General features: G+C 39.7%; 1 pseudogene; it reads left to right on the plus strand.

The window, feature by feature from the left end:
* The first annotated feature begins 18,029 nt into the window (after window positions 1-18,029).
* On the plus strand, window positions 18,030-19,152 carry LOC117025700 (kelch domain-containing protein 9-like; annotated as a pseudogene).
* The last annotated feature ends 670 nt before the right edge of the window (window positions 19,153-19,822 follow it).

Genomic DNA, 19,822 nt, shown 5'->3' on the forward strand with positions numbered 1-19,822 from the left:
CTTCAAGAAAAACAGACTCATTCAATCTAAAACAAGTAAAGTAGGGTTTTAAAAGGATTCTGCCATGGTGTCTCTGGGGCCTTGTGGCCCTTCATTTCTGCCTTTTTCTCCTCCATTCTCTTGCTTCTTTCTATAGATTTGTTTGCCCCCACACCCCCTCCATGCTTTTTCATCAGCATATGAATTGTCAAATGCCTCCCCGCAACCGCCCCAGGACAACCTATTTCGAATTGTCCAAATTAAATCAGCACCATCATTTGACTCCTGTATTCCATGTCTCAAGACTAAGGTGAAAAACTTTGCTCTTTTGACCAATCAGTAGATTACCTCCCTCTGAGTCAGCTGAGCATACAGTACTTCTGTCCTTTTCTGATCAACTGGAGGATTGTGGGTGTCTTGGGTTGTGGGGTACCTGAGCTTATCTCTTCAGCACGTGTTATAAGGCTTTATTTAAGGGGCAGTTCTGGAGAAAGGAGGCCCCTTATAGGCACTCGGTGAATGTAAGATCTTTGAGATCGGGGACCACACCATGCCTTTCATCATTTCTGATACATGGTAGGTACTTCAGTGAGTGATACACGACTAAGTCAAATAAAGGCCTTATAAATGGGAATCCCTGAAAGCCATTTTTAATCTTGAAATATGATTGACATATAACATTGAGTAAGTTTGAGGTATACAACACGTTGGTTTGATACATTCATATATTGCAACACGATCACCACTGTAGAATTTGCTAACACCTCTATCAGGTCACATATTTACCATTTCTTTTTTGTGTTGCGAACAGTTAAGATCTCGTCTCGTAGTAACTTTGAAGTATATAATACAATATTATTGACTGAAATCACATGTTGTATATTAGATCTCCAGAACTTAATTTATCTACTAGTTGTTAAGTTTATAACCTTAAACCACATCACCCCAATTCCCCACCGCCAGCCCCTGGTAACCACCATTCTATTCTCTGTTTTTACAAGTTCAGTTGTTTTAGAGTCCACGTATAATTAATATCATACAACATTTGTCTTTCTCTCTCTGACTTATCTTACTTAATGTAATGCCCCTGAAGGCCATCTGTATCACACAACAAAGTCTGATGCATTTTTATGTGTGAGTGTGGGGGGTGGGGTACAGAATTCCGTGTGTAGCATTTGTGTGTGTGTGTGTGTGTGTGTGTGTGTGTGTGTGTGTGTGTGTGTGAAAATGTTATTGCTTTTCCTGGGTTGCCCTTTGTGCATAAAGGGTGATAGATCGGTACCTAATGCAGCTGATGGTACATGTGGCCTGGCAGTGATAACTGTACTGGTGTAAATCTAGTTCTCCCTCGTAAGGATGCAAAAAACAGAGTTCATTCCAAGACATGCAGTGTGACATCTACATAGGCTGCTAGATTTTGAAAGTAGGAAAAGATGGGCCAGGAATTTGTTTTCTTTGGTGAAACAGCTTTGTTTTCAATTAAATACGAAGGCCCACAAAGAACCCCGGGGGTACGAAATGGGCTTTCAATACGATAGTTCTACTTTTATAACTAGTTATTATTGGGCTTTTCTGACAGATTTCATTCTATTGCTTTATGAAATTTGAAAACTAATGGGCTCAGTGATCTCTAAGGTCCTGTCTAATTCTGATATTTCATGATTCAATGAAAACCATGATTATTAGTATAATCATCTTTAGCTATGCTGTAATTATCAACTACATTTCAATACATCTACACGCAAAAAAATAAAACTGCGTTTCTACTGTCCGTATAACACTCTCCTACCTTACCCCAGAAATTTGGCAACAGTTTTTGTATTACAAATGGATATTTTAGATATTATATTTCAAGAACATAGTGGACAATAGAGAATAAGGGTTAATGGAGACTCTCAAAATTGTATTTACCACCTAGAGTACTTTGGGCATTATTTGTACATAATATTTCACTTGTTCCATCCCAGCATTTTTAAAATCAATTTTCTGATATAGTCTAGACAGCATTTTAAAAATAAATCCTCTCAGATTTTGTAGTAGATAATTCCATTTTATTTTCCCCATAAAACTCATCAGTTCAAGCAAAGGCCATTCATCACTTAAGCCTTATAATAGTTACCCATGGTGACATATTAGTTGAGTTAACTGCTGCTGAATGTTGCAGAACCTCACTAACTGTATATGCTTTTCAACGAATGAAACACTAACAGTCTCCATTCTGTACCCACTGCTCAACTTTCTTAAACCCTATTTTAAGTGAACAATTATACAGACTACCCATTTCCCTGGGTAAAGTTTATCATTTGTACATTTTCATTTGCGTATCATTTCTTCCATCTTAGATTCTGCATATCTAGTTCTTAAATTTAAAATATATTTTGTGAATCTTTATGCACTCCTATGTTTATTGCAGCACTATACACAATAGCTAAGACATGGAAACAACCAAAATGCCCATCGGTAGATGACTGGATTAAGAAACTGTGGTACATTTATACAATGGAGTATTATGCAGCCATAAAGAAGAAAGAAATCTTACCATTTGCAACAACATGGATGGATCTAGAGAACATTATGTTAAGTGAAATAAGTCAGACAGAGAAAGATAAGGACCATATGATCTCACTTATTTGCGGATTCTAAAGAAAAGAATAAGTGAATGAACTAATCAGAAACAGTTTGGGAGACAATGAGGAAAAACTGAGGGTTGCTAGATGGGCGGGAGGGGTGGGGGGTGGGGGGGAGGGTGAGGGGATTGGAGGGCAGTCGGTGACCACAGGATGGCCACGGGGTTTGAAAATTAATCTGGGGAATGTAATTTGGTGGTTACCAGAGCGTAAGGGGGTTGGGGGGTGGGGGATGAGGGTGAGGGGGATCAAATGTATGGTGATGGAAGGGGAGCTGACTCTGGGTGGTGAACACACAGTGTGATTTATGGATGATGTGATACAGAATTGCACAACTGAAATCTATGTAATTCTACTAACAATTGTCACCCCAATAAATTAAAAATAAATTTTAAAAAAAATAAAAAATAAAATAAAATATATTTTGTGAATGACGGTCTGTAGGAACTTAATAGTCCACTCATAGAATTCTGGGGATGGATGATGGTGATGGTTGCACCACAATGTGAAAATACTTAATATCAGTGAACTCTACCCTTAAAAATGGTTAAGATAGTAGGTGTTATGTCTATTTTATCACAATAAAATAAACCTGCACATCTATTATATGGAGGAAATTCTTTCTGATTTTGAAATCATCTGCTTTATGATGCTTCCTCTTTCAGTGTAAAGCTTTAAAAACAGTTTTTGCCATTTTGTTCCATTTCAGACTAGTAGAACTTCCAAATCACAAAATATCTGAACCACATGTATATATACAAACTGATATACTCAGAGGTTTGAATCAAGTGTATGTCACAGAAGCATTGCAAGCATTCTGCCCATGTAGACAATAGTTGTGCTTTAAAGGAAGAAGCACGTGTGGTTTTCAAATAAGTTACTTAAGAACTTACTTAAACATAGTTAGAGAGTTAACTGTGTACAAACATTTTGTAACTCAAACATGCTCACACACAAATGGTGCAAATATTCAAGTAAATATTTTTGTCAATTTGAAGCATATCCTTTTTGTAAGTGATCCTATAATAGTAAAAGTTGGGTGTTGATATCTGGAAAATAATCATCAAACACAAATGTTACTTTTTTCCTCTATAATATTAGACATTGTATTGGGTAGAGAAACATGTGGATGACTAATGACATTTTAAATATTTGCATTCAGATGTGTTGATCACGTCAGCATTATTTCAGTAAATGCCCTTCTTTCAAGGTACAAAATTGAAATGACAAAAAGAAACTGAAAAAATAATCTTCAAAAATGCCTGTGCCTTTTGTGGTTCACTGTCAACACCAGTTTTTAAACTTCTACTTAAGAAATTTGCTTGGAATACATTAAATCACTAGCAAGAGTAACATGGACAATACCAGCTTCAGATATTCCTTTGGGTTGATTTTAGGTGTCTTCTTCGAAAATGGAGATACATGAAAATGCTGAAATTCACTTCACCTGCATGCTTATTTCTTGACTGACACAATTACAAAGGGGCCTGTTCATGTTCAAAGAAAGGGTTGGTGATATCATTGTTTGCCATGAAATGTTGAAGAAAGACATTCAGTGACACTTGTTAAAGGTGGCAAACCAACTTTAATCAGGAACGTTGCGCTAGGGACCACTGCCATGAGATTTTACGGTAGGGGAAAGAGATTGGGCTCAACTCTGAATACTGCGTGTGCAAGTATGAAACTATAGCCAGGGAGCAGAGTGGAGAGTCAGTAAATGGAAAATTACTAAGAGGAAATCAGGATTAAGGGGGATTCTGGCTAAACCGACGGAACAGGATTTTTGTGCTGAAGAAAGGTCAGGGTGATCAGACATCAGATATCAAGGGTGATCAGATATCTAGAGCGGGGGCGCTGGTTAAACTGACTAAGCGGTGTCCTTGCTAGAACTATCCAGTTTTAGTGTTCAGATGGGCCTAGGATAAGGTTCAGGAGCTCGGCTAAGGTGTGATTAAGCAAAGAATCTTTGTCAATGTGTGGCGTCATACTAATGAATCAGTTCACTTTGTTATTGTTTTCTATTGTAACCCTGTTTTTATAGTTTTAATGTTTTGTTTCTGTTTTAAATTGATAAAACATATTTGAGTCAAATGTATTAGATTTTCTAGCTTCTTTACTTTTTTTCTGGAAGGAATTTTTATGTTTAGGGGAAAATGCTTAAAATAATCCTTACTATTGATTTTAACTACTTTTTGCTGAATTCCGTGTGTAGTGTGTGTGTCTGTGTGTGTGTGTGTGTGTGTGTGTGTGAAAATGTTATTGCTTTAAAGGAAGAAGCACTTAACGTTTAACAAAATATTTAACTTAAGAACTCGTATGTATATGGAACTCCTCTCAAATCGACCTCTAAATTTAAGGCCTATTTTTATCCCAATGCCTCTAAAATTTATCCCACATCCTATAATTCAGTAACACCAGTCCACTGCCTCTTTATGAAGGCAACTGCATCTCAAAAACATTGATTTCTTTTTCTTTTCTTTTTCGCCGAATGCGGTTTTCACTATCTTCCAGTAGCTTAGCTTAAATGGTGGGGGCAATGTCTATTTCTCCTCTTTCTAGTTATCTTTATCTATCTTATGAAACTCCAATGTACAGAATTGATTGAAACATAATCCTTGGCTCTTGATTCAGCATTGCAGTATTCATCCATGACTGGTTCTATTCTCTGCTATTCTATATTGCATTTCTTGGTTTATTTACATGTTTAAAATTTTACATCTTGTTTTGTGGCAGAGTAATATTCCATCGTAAAGGACCCAAAACTTCTTTATCCAATCACCTATTGATGGGAACTGAGGTTGTTTCTTTATCTTGGCTATTGTAAATAATGCTGCAGTAAACATAGGGGTGCAGATATCTTTTCACATTAGTGTTTTGGATTTCTTCAGATACATACCCAGACGTGGAATTGCTGGGTCATAAGGTAGTTCTATTTTTGTTTTTTTATTTTTTGAGAAACCTCTATGCTGTTTCCCATAGTGGCTGCACCAATTTACAATCCCACCAACAGTGCACAAGGGTTCCCTTTTCTCCACATCCTCGCCAACACTTGTTGTCTATTGATTTATTGACAATAGCCATTCTGACTGGGGTGAGGTGATACCTCACTGGGCAAACCTGACACTTCTTAATTCCAAAATCTGGGTCATCGAATTGCTCAATTGTAAGCTTTTTGGGCGGGGGACGGTGTGTTATTCCATACTGTAGACCAGTGGTTCTCAATAGGGGGTGATTTTTTGCCTTAGGGGACATTTAGCAATGCCTAGAGACGTTTCTGGTTGTCAGCAGCCGGGAGCGTAGGGTCACCCTGGCACCCACTAGGGAGAGAGCACGGATGCTGTTCCGTATGTTCCAGTGCCCAGGACAGTCCCCCAATAAAAACAAATCGCAGCCCAAACTCTCAGTAGTTGCAGACCGAGAAACTCTGCTCCATACCTTGTCTCGTACTGATCGATTGTCGAATTGAAAAGTGTGGCTTCTGTTTCACAGAATCATTTTTATTGAATGAAAAAGTTGAGAACAGCCTTTCCGTGCTGGATTTACCAGAATGTAATCTTCAGACCTACTTGGTAGCACCACTGTTGGCTACCCTCAGTCTTTCAGGTAATAAATATGCAAAACAGCTTGACCTGACTCACATTGAGCACACTAGGAACATACGACGTCAGACAATTAAGTTCGCGAACTCATCCTAGAAAAACTGCCACACATCTCATTGCTGAATATCACTACGGTCACCTTCAAAGTACTCCCCTTGGGAAGCTATGCACCGATGCCCGCACCTAGTCGACCCTTCAAAGCAACTTTGGAACTCTCTTTCTGAAATGGCCATCAGAGCTGTCGTCCTATTACCCTTGATGTCCTGAATGTCATCAAAATCTCTTCCTTCAAATATTTCCTTTATCTTTGGGTAAAGAAAGAAGTCATTGGGGGCCAGATCAGGTGAGTAGGGAGGGTGTTCCAATACAGTTATTTGTTTAATAGCTAAAAACTCCCTCACAGACAGTGCTGTGTGAGCTGGGGAATTGTCATGATGTAAGAGCCATGAATTGTTGGCGAAACGTTCAGGTCATTTTCGTCTAACTTTTTCACGCAGCCTTTTCAGCACTTCCAAATAGCAAACTTGGTTAACTGTTTGTCCAGTTGATACAAATTTTTAATGAATAATCCCTCTGATATCAAAAAAGGTTAGAAACATCGCTGCAACAAATTCACAAACTTAATTAGTAGGCCTCGTACGTTTTCTCCACCATCCCGCCAGTGCTCTCCAGACACTTTAGCATTCACACTATTAAGCATTTTAAGACAATTCAAACAGTTCAATGCAGCCACCGACAACTGTGTTTAAAGTTTATTTTCAATGTTCTAGCAAAGTGACTATCTGAGTAGCGACAGCCCGCTGAGGCGGCGGCACCTGCCCACGGATGCAGGGTGCCCTGGCCCTTGCTGGTCGTGACAGGGGTTAGCAGACGCTGGGGAATCGGCTCACACTCACCTTGGTAACACCCATGAACTTACAGGGACCAAAGACAAAATGCTGGAGCAGCTGCGATGATAAAAAAATAAAAATTAAAAGAAAGCACTCCGTAGGCAATGGGATAAACTTTACCAGAAGCTCATGTCATGTCAATCAGTGTGTTGAAAATTCTGAGCAGCTAAGGTCTGACTCTTTCTACTCCTACCTCTCTCTGCTATATCCATGGACTGTAGTGTGTGGTTCGATGAATGGGATTGCCCTAAAGTTCAAAATGTCACTGGTTGGGCAACAGTTCTGCCGGTGTAATAAAACACCAACCCTTTAGACTGGGATTTAAGGCCGTTAAGAATCTGGCCTCTTCACATTTCCCTCAGCCCACGTTATGCTTGAGTCATTTTACGTGGCCACACCAAGCCTCCTTTCCTGACTCTCTCTTCTACTTAGCATACTTCTCAACCAGGTTTCTCTCATCAGGAAGTAGCCACCCACCATCCCACGCTCTGGCACTCTTATTCTTGATGAATCCATTAGAGCAAAGTGCGGTACTATTAGTCCTTTTAATGGTGATCTTAACAGACTGAGACACAGGAGGCACTCAGGCACTGAATTTTTCTTTTTTGTGCAACATTGTTAACTAGATTATAGTTATTTTTTCCATTAAAATTTTTAAAGTATTATTTCACTTTAAAAGAAGAATCTAAAGAAGAAAATTAATAAACAAAACAGAAGGAAACTCATAGGTACAGAGAACAAACTGATGGTTACTAGAGAGGAAAGGGGTGGGGGGCTGGGTGAAAAAGGGGAAGGGATTGCGGAGTACAGATTGGCAGTTACAAAATAGTCATGGGGATGTAAAGTACAGCATAGGGAATATAGTCAATGATATGTTAATAACTAGTTATAGTGCCAGGTGGGTACTGGACTCACCACGTAAGTTATATAAATGTCTAACCGCTATGTTGTATACCTAAAAGTAATATAAAACAATATTGCAAGACAACGGTAATAAAAAAGCGAAAGTTAATTTAAAATTATGATTAACTATAGGGGGGGAAAACAGAAGCCTCAGCTTTGAAGCTTCACTCTGCCGTTTACTGGTCATGCAACCTTAGGTAAGTTACTTAACCTCTCTGAGCTGCAATGTCCTTACATTCAAGGACACTTTATTGACTACTACTTAATTTGCAGAGTTATTGTGAAGATTATGCAAAAGCAGAGAATGTTACGGATAAAATATGATAATATGATTACTAAACTTTCCAACATCCAGTCTGCTTATTTCTGGGTTTGACTGCTTTCTTTCAGGTCCCAGTGGGGTTTCTTCTCCAGGTCAAGGCTGTTGCTTTTGTAGCTACCTTTTCCTGCTTCCTCAGTAATCCAATAACATGATTTACTCTTCCACATTTCCTTCTGCCTTCCAGACGGGCTGTGTTCAGAGACATTTGGACATCTACCCATAAAGTTATAAATACTACATGGGATTGTACATATGAATCATGTAGTTAGAAAGGAATCTGCCAATGAAATGGAAAAACTGAGTCAGGCAAAAAAACTAATTGTTGAATCACATCCATTTGCAGTATTGGTAAAGGTTGAAGGTTGGATGTTGGCAGCTTAGGAAGCTTTCCTATTTCTCCCACTCTTCAATAGTTCATTTTTATTGTTTTCTCTTTATTATTGAAAGAATGTAGTTGAATGAATTAAACAAGGAATAAATACGTTGTGTATGTTGTATTAGTCAGGGTGGGCTAGGTTGTGCTGTGGTAACAAACAAAGGTTTCAGTGAGCTAAACGAAGTTTCTTTCTTGCTCCTGTAACACATCCGTCTTGGCTTTATGGGGTGTTCAGGTCCCCATCATCCTCCATCAGGAATCCAGGCTGATGGGCTCTTCACTCTTTGGAACACTGCTTCTCCTCCTGGCCACTAGGAAGGGAACAGGATGATTTGTTCATGATCTCTTGAAGCAGGGGTTGGCACCGAGGGCCGGTGGGCCAAATCTGGCCCGCCATCTGTTTTATTAAAACACAGCTACACTCATTCGTCTGTGTATTGTCTGGGGCTGCTTTCGCACTACAAAGGCTGAGCTGAATATCTGTGACAGATTGCATGTGGCCCAGAAAGCCTACAATACAGACTATCTGGCCCATTAGAGAGAAAAAGTCTGCCAAGCCTGTCTTAAAGGGTCCTGTCCAGAAGTAAACACATTCTATTTAATCACATTCCACTTGTCACAAGGAGTCATGTGGCTATGCCTCCTGACTTTTGATGCAAAAGAAAGCCTGGTTTTGATCACTCACTGAACATACCTGAACCTTCCAGTTTAGCCCAAGGACATGCTTGCTTCTATTTTGCTCTCTTCAGAATTACTCCGGGATAAGTCTAAACGATTTACCTACAAGATGAGGTATATTGATAATAAAATCTATCCATTTAGTGGCTGCCACTGATAGAAGAAATTAGACTTTTCTCTTGCAAATAGGCAGGTAGACAACAAGTATCATATTTGGGAGTGGTGGACTTAAATTACAAAGGTAGTTCTTCCTCTAGTTTTTTTTTTTTTAAATTTACAAATTACTGTTGACATCCAATACTATATTAGTTTCAGGTTTACAACATGGTGATTAGACCTTTGTATAATTTACGAGGCAATCCCCCCAATAAGTCTACTACCACACATCTGACACCATACACAGTTATTACCATATTACTGACTATATTCCCTATACCGTACTTTACATCCCCATGACTATTTTGTAACTGCCAATTTGTACTTCTTAATCTCTTCACCTATTTCACCCTGAGCCCCAACCCCTTCCAATCTATCACCCCAATAAATCTAGTACCTATCTCACCATACAGTAATTACAATACTATTGACTATATTCATTCTGCTATACTTTACATCCCCATGACTATTCCGTAACTACCAATTTGTACATCTGAATCCTTTCCCCTTTTTTACCCTGCCCCCACCCTCTCCCATCTACCACCCTGATAAATCCAGTACCCTCCTGACACCATGCATAGATATTACCATATTATTGACTATATTCCTTATGCTGTACCCTACATCTCCATGACTACTGTGTAACAACCAATTTGTACTTCTCAGTGCCTTCCTGTTTTCATCCAGCTCTCCAAAACCCCTCCTAGCTGACAACCATCAAAACGTTCTCTGTATCTAAGAGTCTGGCTCGGTTTTGTTTGTTCATTTATTTTGTTCTTTAGATTCCACATATAAAGGTAATCACATTGCATCTGTCTTTCTCTGTCTGACATACTCCACTCAGCACGATCCCCTCCAGGTCCATCCTTATTGTTGCAGACCTGCAGTTTTATTTCCAGTACTGGTTAGGTGTGTGTGGCAGACACTGTTGGGTTGCCAACCCGATAACCATTTCCTCTTCCTTCCTTGCAAGTAGAAGCCGGACTGTTAGGGTGGCATCGTGACCCCTTCCCTGTGTTACTCCCGCCTTCCTGCTTTGATCACAGCCCTGTGATGATGTGATCCGTGGAACTGCAGCAGCTACCTGGTCACCATGAAGCTACAAGCCTGAGGACAAAAAGGTCACACACCAAAGGGGACAGGGTAGAATTATGGAAAGAATTCGGTTCTTAATGAGGTAATTAAGCTGCCAGGCTGACTCTGGAATCGCCAACTCTTAGACCTCTTGGTGAGAAAATTAAATGCTTCCATTATTGAAGCCTCTTTAAATTCGGTATTTGGTTACTTGTAGCCCCCAAAGTCCAAAGTCATAAACCGTGCCCTTGGACATACAAGCATTGAACCATTTAGAGCCTCAGAGCCTTTCTTGGTAATATAGACATACTTACCTCTTGTTGAGAATTCATTTATGTAACGTATATGTAAAGGAATGGTTCTGCCATGGCACCCTGGTGACCTCGCATGTCTCCACATGTGTCGGCGAGGCTCAACCACAGTTGGACCCAAATCTTGGCAGAACATACTGTCATCTTCCCAAGAATAGGGCAAGGTTGTGAAGACCGTCTCAAGTTCATTTCTCATCCTCCTTCCTCTCTTGTGGGAGGCTCCCCATCTCGTAGAAAGCTTCCATCATCTACCTCTCTGGTTCCACTGAGGCACAGGACTTTCCACTTTGCCCTGCCCTTTAGGGTACAGCTCCAAGCTTCTGGGTAAACCTCCAAAAGTGCTTCGCTCCTCCACAACAGAGTGAGCCACCACCCGAGTCATCTGTCATCTAGCCCCTCTGATCCAATGTCATCTTGAGGGTCCGGAGACACATGAAGGTGACACCATGCTGATTTTGCTTTTGTTCTCTATGCTAAGTAAGAAAGGGAATCGTTTTGGCTTGTTGTCTCCTTACTGGTCAAATCGATTGAATGGTGGCAAGCCAGTCTTGCAGCTGCTACTGTGCTTGCCCGGCAGTGTAATGACTCACGATACAAATGTTAGCGAGGCATTATAGTAACACTAACAGGGGTACTCTAATGATGTTACTGAACCTCAGTTTTTTCCCATACATAAAATGGGGATTACATGGGAAGGAAAGTGTTTTTCAGCTCTTAAGTGCCATTTACATATAAGACATTAATAGTAATGTTTAATTGATGCTTCTCTCGGGACACTGGAGGTATTGTTGGTATTCATGGTTTCGATTTATGGCATAAGGAAATTATAATTTAAACACTGATGTCTATAATATTTTGTAGTAGAAGAGAATTCCATTTTCCAGAGAGCCCCAAAGCATATGGCTTCTGACTATCGTCGCTTTGAAAGCTTTGATCACAACTATTAGCCTTGTCTTCTGACATTAGGAGTTCTGGTTGGTTGAAACTGGACCAAGTTAAAGAAAATCAAATCCTATACGAGAAAGTAATTGATCCTCTAACCTACTTGTCTAGTTCTAACACTCATCCCCAATCTCAGTAAAATCTATTCTGTCTGCCTCTTCCCAGGCAATGTACAGAGAGCTCAAATTTAAAAATTCTTTCAGGGCAACTGACCCTTATGACCAAACCAGCACGAAACATTTTTTAGATGAAATGTCTGTGAAGCAGAGCCTTGGTTTTAAAGGTGGTATTATCTACTAGAAGATAGGCTAAAAAAGAAATTACTTTTTTCTCATTTGAGCAAAGAATCTGGAATTCAAGTTCAAACAACAAAATCCCTTTTTTCCAACATTCAGAATTAGATACCTTTTCTTTACATCATTTACACAAAGTTGATTTGTGGAATGCAATTTCTATAAAGTGGAAACCCAAAGTCCTGAGCAAAAAGGGAGAGAAGAGTTGATGGAAACAAAGTAACAGGTGGCTGGTCCTTTGAATACTGCTCTGTTTTCTGTGAAATATGTGTTCATTGGTTGTTGAACAATATGTTATCTTTATCAAGTGTATTTTGCTTGGAGACAAATGTTTACATTTTTAAAAATGTTTCTTTTTTTGCTACAAAGCTGCTTTCAGCCCAAGAATGAAAAAAAACACACACATTTTTATCACTAGGAATTTGATGTTCTTCAAAGACTATTTTGTCAGCAAGAAAAGGATGCTTTTTATATCAGTGTCTGCTTTTGTACCTCACAAGACAAACGCATTGGTTTTATCAATCAGACCAAAGTGAGTATTATTCATAAAATTTTCAATTTAGTAATTCGTGTACTTATTTTTATATAACTAAAGTGCTCACATCAGTAGTTACCCTGTTTCCCCGAAAATAAGACCTAGCTGGACAATCAGCTCTAATGTGTCTTTTGGAGCAAACATGAATATAAGACCCGGTCTTATATTGTATTGTATTGTGTTGTATTACATTACATTATATTATATAAGATCGGGTCTTATATTCATGTTTGCTCCAAAAGACACATTAGAGCTGACTGTCTGGCTAGGTCTTATTTTTAGGGGAACACGGTAGCTCAAATTCAACATTAATGATGAAGCAAATTACAGATCCAGATAGTAAAGCACTTGGTATGAAGTAAGAATCCTAGCTTTTTTGTGTTACTGTGATTATTTAGCTTTTCTCTATTTCTCTATTAATGTAGGATATGACATTAACTGATTTTCTAATGTTAATACTATCCTTGCACTATTAAGATCTTAAGGTAAAACCAGTATGTGTGTGTGTGTGTATATATATATATATATATATATATATTGTTTTTTCTTTTGCTGTGTGTGTGTATCATTTCATTTCTAGTTAAGAATTTTGCTTCTATGTTTGCGAGATGATTTGTGATTCTTCTTTCTCCTGATATCCTTGTCGTGTTTTGGTTTGTGCTACCTGATTAAATTCTTCCCTTTTTTTTGATTCTCTGTAAAAGTTATATATGTTGTATATGTTCTTTGAATATCTGGAGATTATACTTTGTATATAACTACCTGCATGTGTGTGTGTATGTGAGAGAGGAGAAGGGAGAGAGGGAGAGAAGTGGCATATAATTTTCAAGGACTGGTCAATTTTTTAATGTTTGCTTATAGGTTTATTTGGCTTTCTATTATTTCTTGTCAGTGTGGATAAGTTATTTTTCAAGGAAACTGCTCATTTCTATAAGTTTTGGCAGTTATAGGCCTAGAGGTAATCATAATATCTGATCATATTTTTCAATAACTGCTTTATTTGTAGTTATGTGTCCTTTACAGTTTTGATATTGTTTTGTTCTCAGTGACAGAGATTTGTCTATTTCATTAATCTTTCCAAAAAAGTAGCTGTTGACTATGTTGATCGTATTTTATCATTATTTTCTGTTTCATTATTTCTGTTCTTGTCTTTGTTTTCTTGCGTTCTCTTTGGGTTGATTTGATTGATATTGTATAACTCTTAAGTTAGATAATTGGCTCGTGAATTTTCAGCATTTATTCTCTCACATAATTACTTAAGACCCTGTTTTCTCTCTGGATATTTGCTTTGGTTTCATTGCATTCCACAAGTTTTGAAATGTAATGTTTTCATTTGATGTGTCGTATTTGCATTCAGATCTAAAGATATTCCAATTTCCATTATGATTTCTTCTTTGAGCCAGGAGGTATTTAGAAGTATATTTTAAAGTTCCCTAATTTCTTGAGTTTTAGTTATTAATCTCATTTTCCGCACGTCTATGTAAGAACATGGCCTGTACATTGGTCCTTTAAAATTTATTGGGACTAACTTTATGGCTTATTGCCTGGTCACTTATTATATCTGATCTATATGCTTTGTCTAATATGTTTGGGCCACTGTTTTACGTATGTTTTTTAGATTAACCTTCTTAACTCTTGTTTCAAATCTGTACTCTCAGTGAAGACCAAGGCAAAACCTAGTGTTTGTGAAAATGTATAGCAATGGGGATTCTCATGAAAAATGTGTGCATAATATGTATGCATCGGGTACATGTGTAAGCATTCACATAGATGTATCATTTATTATAGCTACAGACTGGACATAATGCAAATGCTCAGAAACTGTAGCTGAATCAGTAGGTTTAGTATATTTATACAATGGCATAATATACAGCAATGCAAAGGAATGACAGAGCTACATGCAACACTTCCTATAATTTTTAAAAGTAATGTGGAGAGAGTAAAGCCAGATATGAATGAATGCATAGTATATTTGGGTTTTCAAATGATCAAACAGGCAAAACTGAACTATTATTTAAAGACATATTATTCAGGTGGAAAAGCTAAACAGCAAGCAATTGGTTTTTACAAACATCACCGCAGTTTTTACCTGAGGAAGGATGGATGGGCTTGTGATTTGTAAGGGACAGATGGAGTCCTCTGGGATACCAGCAAAGATTTCTATGTTGATTTGGGTGGTGATTACATTAATATTTATACCATTTGCTTGTAATTGCCTTGTATGCATTTTTAGTGTTCTGTTATATTTCACGATGAAAAAGTAAAATTAAATACATAATAAGACAGAAAGTGAAGTGCTCTGACAAAAGTTAAAAGCAGTATCTAAGTAACATGAAGACCTGTGTATGTGTGTGTCCTACGTTACATAGAATGGTCAGAGAAGGCCTCTAATAAGGGACTGTTTATTAGAGGCCTGTAGAAAGGGAAAGGTGAAACCAAGTGAATAGCCATCTGCAGAACGTTTCAGGCAAAGGAGAACGTTTCAGTGGGTGAAAATACTGAGGTGAGGTGAGAGTATGTTTGACATATTTAAGAATCAATGGCAAAGGGATCAGTGAACCTGGAGAGTAGCAGGAAAGGGGAAAATGATAGGAGATGAGGTCAAGGGTGGAGCAAAGGGCCAGGACCAGTAGGGCTGTGATGGCCCTGGTAGAGTATGGCTGCTCGCGCTCTAAGACGAGAAGGAGTTGGAGGGTGTTAAGTAGGGGACTGATGTGATCTGACTTACTTTTTAGGATTACCCTTGATGCCTTGTAGAGGAAAGACTATAGGAGAACAAGGGCAGAAGCAGCAAGACCAGTGGGAGGTTTTTTGCCCGTCATTTTTTGTTTTGTTTTTCAATATAGAAGCTATTATAGCATGTTTTATGCTGATGAGAATAAGTGACATTCTTTGTCATTTCTAATCTGCCTTCCTCCATCTTTCAGTTGTTTATTTAGTGACCTAATCCACGAAGACTTGAATTTTTGTTTTTCAAAGTTTTTAATTTTCAAATCTTTCCTTTCTGTGTTTTATTCCTTTTTAATTTCTCCAAGCGATTTAAACATACTGATTTGGCTATGTGTTGGTGTTCTGATTCCTGCTCATGGTAGCTTGTTTATAGATGTTTTTTCTATATATTATCTCATTTAATTTCAATTATATATTTTTTAAATTTCAGCTTCATGGAGCTATAACTGACATGTAAAATTGTAAGCTTTTTAAAGTGTACCTTGTGGTGATTTGGTATACGTATACATTATGAAAGTATTGCCTGCATCTAGTTTATTAACACGTCCATCACCTCATATATTTCTGTCTCCCTTTTTTTGCTTTTTGGTAAGAATATACAGTGGGTGCCAAAAAAATGTATACAGATTTTAAGAAAGGAAAAAACTGCATTAAAATTGTAATACTCAACATATACCAATAACAAAAGATGAATACAAGTCAGATTTGACTTCTGCAATTACAAGAGGTGCTCAAAGTGGTTACCATCAGCGTCCAGACACTTCTGATGACGGTGAACTACTGCTTGAGCAACGTTGACCAAAGTGTCCACTTGTATACATTTTTTTGGCACCCCCAGTATATAAGTTCTGTCATATCTTTTTTTTAATATGAGTTGTGAGCTTATGTTTAGAGGGATTTGTAGAAATCACAAAAGCCCTGTTTCAAGGATGTTTGTATTCATGGAGACTCTGCACTTGTTTCTACTAATCACCCTACGGTCAAAACAAAACCTTTTCTTGACTCCGTTACCTTAATTGCTAGTGTGGGGTTTCCCAAACCTTGGATGATATTTTTCATTCAGAGACCACAAAGACAAAAAGTTTCCTTTTTGTTCTTTTGGCTTGCTGGTGGACCTTTTATTAGGGTGTAATATTTAGAGAGTCTGAGCTTTAAGCAGGGATCTCAGGTCACGTTTCTCACCTTGCGTGTATACCAGCCCTGGTATTCTGTTCTAGCGTGGCCATTCATAGCCAAACTTCTCGGTGACTGCGAAAGGCATATATAACTCTAGTGTAGCTATGGAATCAGTTTCAGCTTAGCAGTGTGTTTTTCGGCTCCCTCTGTGTGTTTGCCATATTAAAATAATAGGTAGCATTTCTTGAATGTGGATTATGTAACTGACACAGTGCTCGGCTTTTTACATGCTTTATCTCATTTGTACACCTGACAATATTATGGAGATGCACTATTACTTTCCCCCGTTTGAAGGCTGGGAAAGTGAGGGGCGGAAAAAACAACTTCACTGAGGTTAATACAGAGGGTGCCAAAACAATGTATACACATTTTAGGGAAGGAAAACTGTATTAACATTGTAGTACTCAATATATACCGATAATAAAAGATGAATACAAGTCACATTTGCTTTCTGCAATGACAAGAGGTGCTCAAAGTGGTTACCATCAGCGTCCAGACACTTCTGATTATGGCGAACTACTGCTTGAGCAATGCTGACCAAAGTGTCCACTTGTATACATTTTTTTGGCACCCCCGGTATAATAGATTTTAAGTGAAATTTTGTTAATTTTTTCTCTTCTATTAGATTGTATGTAAGGAAGCCTCTTATTACTTTTTACAGTTTTATTAAATATAATTGGCCTAAAATAAACTGCGCCTATTTAGAGTATATGATAAATTTTGACATACACACGAAACAATGGCGACAGTCAAGATAATGAACATGTACTTGAGCACCAGAAGTTTTCTCGGGCCACTTCCCTGCCATCCTCTCCCATCCCCTTCCTCAGGCAACCCCTGATCTGCTTTCTGACAGTAGAGATTCATTTTTATTTCTACTAGGAATTTGTATCAGTGGAATCAAATACGTACTCCTCTTCGCCTCGCTCCTTTCACTCAGCATGAAGATTTTGAGATTCATTCACATTAGCATTCTGCTTTTTTTCTGCCAAGTAGTTTTCCATTGTATAGATATACCAGAAACTATTTCATCCATTCACCTGTTGTTGGTCATTTGCGATGGACAGTTTGTGGCTGCTGTGAATAAAGCAGATAGCGGCATTCCTAAACAAGTCTGGGCATTTGAACAGTGACTCTATGATACATTTTTTATTTTATATTATTTCATGGTTTAGTAATAATATAGAAGTTCAAATACAGGCATCTACCCTCAGGCCACTGTTTTGTTTTGTGTTTTCCTCTCTCTCTAAGTGATTTTGTTGAATTGAATTTCAACATTCATTTTTTTCTTCAGTGCTAATGTAATGTGGCATAATTCTGGAATCTCCCAATGACATGTTAAAGCATCTATTATGAATCACGGATGTTTTCTTGCTATTAATGTTAAGTTTCTAATTTTGCTACATGACCTGGGTTGGAGAAGGAGGTGGGGTACGCAATGGGAATGTATTGCTCTATTTCCGAGGGACTTGCGGTGAATTAGTGATTATGCGCTAATTGGCTGGTACCGGAGTTTTCAAAACCTAATATTAATCATAACCACACACAGCAGTGATTCCAATGTTTTCCCCGGGGTTAAGAAATAACTTTTTCAGAGGGTGAGGAGCGGGGGCTCCAGGCGGCCCGGCAGGTTCCGGGGGCGGCGCCGGGAGGCTCCCCGGTGTCGGGGGCCCCGCCCGGCCCCGCGGCCCCTCCCCCGCGCTCCGGGCCATGGCGGCGGCGCCCCCGGGCGGAGCGGGGCCTCGCGCTGGACCTGGCGGCCGCTGGCACGGGACGTGCTTCTGGCGCGGCCCTTCCACTCGCGCACCGAACTGCGGGGTCGGCTCTATCTGGTAGGGGGCCTCCTGGCCGGAGGGGCGACAGAGCCGAAGGGCGACACGGTGGTCTTGGAGCCGGCGGGGGGCCAGGCCGTGCGGCTGAGGGCGCGGGGCGGGCCCGAGGCGCGGCCACCGGGACGCGGCGCCGCGGGGCGGGCGGCGGCTCTGCGCGCTGGGCGGCGGGGACGGGTCGCGCCGCGCCGCCTGGCCGCTGTGGCCATCGTGGACACAAGGCGCTGAGAGTGGGAGGTGTGGACGGCGCCCCCGGCACCTGGCCCCCTGCCGGCCTCAGCAGTCACACGTGCACCCGCCTCTCGGAGCGAGAGCTGCGGGGGGCAGGCCGGGAGGGCGGGACCCGCACTCAGCGTCTTTCTGAAGCATCTCCACGTTCAGGCTGGACCCCGGCGCCCGCACCCACTGAAGAAGGCTGCCACCCAGTCTCACGCTCGGGGCGTTGTGCTGCCCTGCTCCGAACTCCTGGGCCCCACCCAAGTCACCAGCTGTTGCTTCTTCGGTGGTTGCAACTCAGCTGAACCAGAAGTAGCTGGGCACTGGAGTCGTGGGAAGATTAAGGCAAGTCTCCTTCTCTGTGGTTGGTTCCACTTCCACTGTGCAGACCATGGGCTGAAACGCGTGGGCCATCGGACCTGCCTTTGGAATGATCAGCTTTACCTGGTTGGGGGTTTTGGTGAGGATGGCAGGACGGCTAGTCCACAGGTTTGCATCCCGGACCTCTTTATCTAAAGAATGGTGCCAAGACACACTGCCAAGCCTCTGTTTTGTTGTAAACTCATAAAGCATTATCACCAGAGCTACCTGCCTCATGTCAAATGTTTATTAAGTTTCCATCTTGAGAGTCAAAAACAGAAAACTTTTTCATCCTAACAGGTGAAGATTTTAAAAAGGTATCCCCCTTGCCCCGCCCTTCTGAGAATTAGTACTGATAGCAGAGGTGAAAGTTTACATCTTTGAGAGAATCTGCAATTGCATAAATAACTTCAAATAAGCTTCTATCTAATGGTAAGATGACAGCTGGATTCGTTGTGTTGCTAAACGGCATATGCTGGCATTGAATAATATGCAATGAAGAAAGTTCAAAAACTATATAGGTATGTGCATTCCTCCCTTACTTTCTCAGAGGCACCTGACTATCTTAACACCAACTTCCTACATAATAAAATATTCCGTGGAAACTGAGAGTTAACAAAGGAGTCTACCTTTTCTAATCTAAGAAATGTGTATTGATTCATTAATTAAATAAACAAGCGCTGTGTATTCTATATCAAGCACCAGGTATAAGGATTTGTGCTTAATATACACAACAGTCTAAGAAAGATGATTGGTTTGCTCTTCTGAAACTTTTGTTTTAGTCACAATGATAAAAGATGTAAGCACTCCATAATTTATAAGGGGA

This window comes from Rhinolophus ferrumequinum, chromosome X, assembly GCF_004115265.2.
Source record: "Rhinolophus ferrumequinum isolate MPI-CBG mRhiFer1 chromosome X, mRhiFer1_v1.p, whole genome shotgun sequence".
In the NCBI taxonomy this organism is placed as follows: Eukaryota; Metazoa; Chordata; class Mammalia; order Chiroptera; family Rhinolophidae; genus Rhinolophus; species Rhinolophus ferrumequinum.